Raw genomic sequence first — 5,891 nt, 5'->3', positions numbered from 1 at the left:
GATGAGTTCTTGCTTGCGTTCCTAGTGCTTGGCAAGCTTGCAGGCGTGGGCAATGCTTGTCCTTCTCCACCATTAGTGAGGGGTGAGGGCAGCCTTCCGCTCAGGAAAACAGGCAAGGGCGGCACCTGTAGCTCCTGTCGGAATTCTTTATTACTGCACAATGGGCCTCTGAGAACTTGTTACAGAACCTTCTGAAATCACTCTGGCAGTGAGAAGAAGGGTGAGTTTTGAGGCAGAAGGAAAGGAGAAAGGGGATTGGAAAATGAAGCACACTACAGATTTCTACAATATAAATTGAATTTTGTCCCAATTTCTGCAGTGATACCTCAATTCATGGATCATCTGAGAACAAAGCTTCCTTTGAAAAGTGTTGGCCCATGCTTTAAAAGAAATGCTTCACATATGATGCCAAGTGGAAAAGAAATAGCAGCAGTGAATTCAGAAAGAATTCTGAACAGATTGCTTTTCTTTACCCAAATGAGGATCACCAGACAAACTTGCGAAGTCTTTGATTGGTTGGCTTTAAGAATCTCAAGCTTTCTTTCTTCATCTGTTTCCCTTCTAGTACTCTCCCACTTGGGATGATCATTATTTTCCTCTTATCAAATCTGGGAAGAATTGCACATCATGAAGACTTGATTGACTACCTAGTTTTATTGTAGTGTGGATGAGTTGAGTTGGTCAACTCAAATCCCATTTTAATTTGAAGCCTTTATATTTAATTGTAGCTGCATGGTTTTCCTCAGTCAGCAGAAACTGGCTGCTGGCGGTCTATTTGTGGGAAGTGCTTGGGAAAGAAATGTGCATCAGAGGACCCCTCTAGCACATGCAGTCTGATGCTTTTAGCCCTAATCGGCCTAAGAACACCCTCCACCGCAGCACACTCACCTCTCCTAACTTTCACAGAACCTGCTCTCCTCCATCACAACCCTGATGTTTAAGATAATTAGTCATGCCCTCAGTATTTGGAAAATGAGATCCATTGCCAGAAACCAGATTGAAAGGGCTTCTACTGGCCTCTGACATGCTGATTTGAACTTGACAGTGGCAGGGTCATCATGCTAATCCAGTGGTCATGATAGCATCATGAATTATGGGACAAACAAATATTACATGTCTCCTAATATAATGCAGTATGAAGTACATACCGTCTATGACATATCCTAGCCATAAATGTTCCAACTTGATCTAACTTTTAGGTCCATCTTCCAGTTTCCCAGAAATACAGGAGATAGACAATCCAAATTGGTGCTTCTCAAATTGCAGTGAAGAAGCAATACTTTTATAAATTACAAATGAATTATAAAAAAGAAAGGAAATGTATGTAAAAAAAAAAGTAATTTTTTTGTCTATTTTAAAATATTTATACAGTCAAATAAAGGTATCTTTTCTTTTAAAGCTTCTGGTTTAACTGTTAAGGAAGTTTTTCCAGGCCCTAAGTTACACGTATAGTCTCCTAAATTTTCTTCTGTTTTCTTTCTTTAAAAATTAATTTATGGGGCCAGCCCTGTGGCTCAGGCGGTTAGAGCTCCATGCTCCTAACTCCGAAGGCTGCCAGTTCGATTCCCACATGGGCCAGTGGGCTCTTAAGGTTACCGATTCAGTGGTGGGCAGTGTGCCCCTGCAACTAAGATGGAACACGGCACCTTGAAGTGAGCTGCTGCTGAGCTCCCGGATGGCTCAGTTGGTTGGAGTGCGTCCTCTCAACCACAAGGTTGCCAGTTCAACTCCCGCAAAGGATGGTGGGCTGCACCCCCTGCAACTAACAAGGCAATTGGACCTGGAGCTGAGCTGCGCCCTTCACAACTAAGACTGAAAGGACAACAACTTGACTTGGAAAAAAGTCCTGCAAGTACACACTGTTCCCCAATAAAGTCCTGTTCCCCTTCTCCAATTAAAAAAAAAAAAATCAAAAAAAATTATTATTTTAACATTTTCAATACATCTATACTTCATTTTTAATAGGCTGTTATTTTCTTCCATCTGAATATCCAGTTGTTTTAATACCACTAATTAAATAAACTATTGTTTTCTTAATGATACGAAATACCACATTTGTTACACACACACACACACAGATATATATTACAAACTATTTCTGAACTTTCTATTCTCATCCACTGATCTATTTGTTTATTGCTATGTCACTCCAATACTGATTTGATAAGAGTGGTTTATAGTATGCTTCAATTTCTGAAACTCTAAGCAACCCAAACACCCATCAACTATAGAATAAATAAATAAATAAATAAATAAATAAAGTATCCATAATGGTTACTATACAGAAGTAAAAAGTGAATTACAGTTACACACAACATCATGAATAAATCTCAGGAATGTAATAATTTTGAATGAGAAAAAGATACAGAAAAAAAGTACAGCAAGATTCCATTAATATAAAGTTCAAAAGCATTCATGTGTGTATATTAGGAATACACACATATCTGGTAAAACTATAAAGAAAAAGGCAAAGGAATGACAATAAAATTCACAATAGTGGTTGCTACCTCTGAGGAAGGATTGAAGAAATGGGATCGGACAATAGCACATGAGGGATATCGAAGGTAATGATAACATGCTTTTTCTAAAATTTAACCATGTGTACAGATGTCTGTGTACTATAATTCTTTATGCCTGACAACAATTTATAAATATATGTATCTTCTCGATATTAATAAAAACAATGAAATGGAATAACTTGGTGAACAAATTGGTGTAACAAGTTCAGTGAAAAATTATCTTTAAAGGCTACTGCAGTATAATGGTAAGGGGACTTTTCTCATTCACTCAATATTTATTGAGCACCTACTATGTGTCTTCACTGTTCATCACTGGGGATTGTATAGTGAACCAACTAGATGAAAACCCTTGCTCTACTGGAGCATACCTCTAGTGGAGCAGACTCAAACTACTTATTTGCTATTTTCTATGAACCTACAGCAGCAGTTTCTTTCATCAGTAACTCAGATTTTGAGGTGAATATGTCACAACAGCATTCTACATGACACTTGAAAAAATTAACTATATATGATATAAAATATTCCTCTGCTTGAAAAGTAGATCTTATCTTAGCTTTAGAAAATTTTGTTATAAATCTATTTTTTTTAACTAAAACCTTTCTTTTCAAATCTGTAGTCATCACTGTCCAATAAGGGTTTTCAAGCAGTTACATATCTTCTTCTTTTTTTTTTTTTTTAAGATTTCATTGGGGAAGGGGAACAGGACTTTATTGGGGAACAGTGTGTACTTGCAGGACTTTTTTCCAAGTCAAGTTGTTGTCCTTTCAATCTTAGCTGTGGAGGGCGCAGCTCAGCTCCAGGTCCAGTTGCCATTGCTAGTTGCAGGGGGCGCTGCCCACCATCCCTTGCGGGACTCCAGGAATTGAACCAGCAACCTTGTGGTTGAGAGCCCACTGGCTCATGTGGGAATCGAACCAGCAGCCTTCGGAGTTAGGAGCATGGAGCTCTAACCGCCTGAGCCACCGGGCCGACTCCCATATCTTCTAATAGACTCCTCCACCTTGGAAACAGGCGACCTATAACTGAAGCATTCCAATAAAAACAATATTAAATACATAGTAAATACATTTAAGTATCTATATATTTTTATGGCCTTTGGTTAGAAGTCTTAGATTTATTTACTTATTTACTTATGTTGTAACCTCTGCAGAGCATGACTGAAAATACAGATAGTGTATTTTCGTCCCTTCACTTAATTGCCTAGATACTTAAGCAGCTCTCCCTGGTCAAACCAATAATGTTCAAACATAATGAAAAAGAAAACAGGTTATTCCATGTAATTTGACATAATAGTAAGAAAGACAATTGTTATGTTCACTCAACAGTGCTAAAAATGAAACACTAAAGAATGCATTCCACTTTCTTTTGATCCATCACTTTGACAGCAAGTTGATGACACCTCTTTAAAGCTGAGCCCAGACAATTCACCATGTATAAATTTATCTACACTCACCACGAGACTACATTTATTTTCAATCAGTGTCAGCCAATCCTCTTAGATATTTCTAAGTTATTCTGTACAAAAATAATTCTTACATATTAAAAATGTAATAAATTTCTCACAATCCTACATTGTGAAGATTACATATAACATATTAAAAATAATGCCCTGTATTTTAAAATAAAGTCTTCCTGGCCAATGATTTAAATTGTATCTGCCTAACTTGTGGTTTTCACTCAATATTTTTACATAAAATCAATAAAACTCAAAGCTAAGTATGTCTGTGTTATCGAGGCAGTTAGAGGATTGGGAAAGCTAAGAGCTATTTGTTTTTTCTTTTAAAGGGACGTAGTAAAGGCAGATTTTTTTTTCAGATAGAAAATAGAATGGTTATGTGGACCACACAAATGTGTTACTATTTGTACATATAAATGATGAACCAGGCTCTGAGAAGTTTAGAAAGTATCCCAAACCAGTAAGTGGCAGAGCAACGACTCTTGCATAGATTCTCTTTTCAAAATTTTGAATTCTTTTCATCACACACACCGCTTCTCTTATTTATAGTGAGTGGCTTTCAAGACCAGGGAGAAAAGTGAAAGAATAACATTAGGAGAAATGCTCTATTTAAGATTGTCTAAGATGAGTTTTAAAAGATACGGATTAACAGAAATTCTATTATGGATGGCTTTCACCTTTTCAATCAAAATCTGAGTGTGTACTGTGTGTCAGGCACTTGAGATACAAAAATGAACAAAAAAGACCTTGATCTAAATAAAGGTGCACTCAGTATAAAACATACGTTCAGAGACAATTCCAATAAAATATTTTAAAATCAATAACAGACATGAAGAGGATGTTACCATTGCAAGCAAGAGAAAGGGTGCCAACTTTGGCTGGCCAAAGTCAGAAAAGATTTTATTTGATAAACATGTCAGGCATTGGGTGGGAGACTGAGGACAATAATAAATAAGACAGGAATTGCAACTCTCATGGAGCTTGTGTTACAGTGAGAGAGGAGACCGCAAACAAACGAGGTCATCCTGTGTAGTAAGAAATGCCATCATGGAAATGCAATAGGCCGGTGTATAGGTAAGACTGGGCCACTACTTTAAGTTGGAATGGCCAAGAAGAACTCCCATGAGACAGGGAGAAACACCTGAGAAGTCAGGGGTGTATGCTGCTTCAAATCGTTATTGTTTAATATTCGGAGCAAAATCAGTTAAATTTAAAAAAGAAACAAAAGCAAAACAACTAAGCACCTTTATTCTACACAGTTTTGCTTTTAGGCTAATAGTGTAATTTTGCCATAGCTCAAAATCTACTGATTCAATATCATTTTCCCCCCCGTTTGAAAATAACGATGAAAGATCCCTATTGAAGGGCTGCTCTCAGCAGAGGTTGGCGGGGCTGAGGGGTGGGGATGGCGGGCAGTGCTGACCGCGCCCTCCCCTCGCCCAGCTCTCCTGGCAGTTGGGACCCCAGGGAGGCTGTGGGGCATCTTGCGCTGGCGTAGGTCCAGGTGCCAGGTGGAGGCTGCCACCTCACACTGGCGCTGGGACACTACCGGTACATCTCCTCCCAGGCCTTGGTGGCCTTCTGCGCTGCAGCCTTGGCCTCCACCTGCAGCCTCCCACCCAGAGCTGCTAATGCAGCACCCCAGTACCCACCTACACCCACTTCCAAACACTTGGATGGGGAGGCCTTCAGCCGGTCCTCGCAGGCCCCCTGGAAGGTGCGGTGACGTGTGACTCGACAGGTCATGCACGGGGCAAAGCAACCCAGAGGTGGCGTGGGGCAGAGAGGAGCCTCCAGGCCCAGGGAGGCTCTTGAACCACTTGAATCAGAGTTCTGATACTCGGGGTCCCTCCAAGCCCCGGAGGTGGCACAGGCACGGACGGGTTTTCTTGGCTTCTCCTCTAACTCACACCCCC

This window comes from Rhinolophus hipposideros, assembly GCF_964194185.1.
Source record: "Rhinolophus hipposideros genome assembly, chromosome: 7".
Taxonomy (NCBI): domain Eukaryota; kingdom Metazoa; phylum Chordata; class Mammalia; order Chiroptera; family Rhinolophidae; genus Rhinolophus; species Rhinolophus hipposideros.
Note: the sequence above shows the minus strand (reverse complement) of the source record.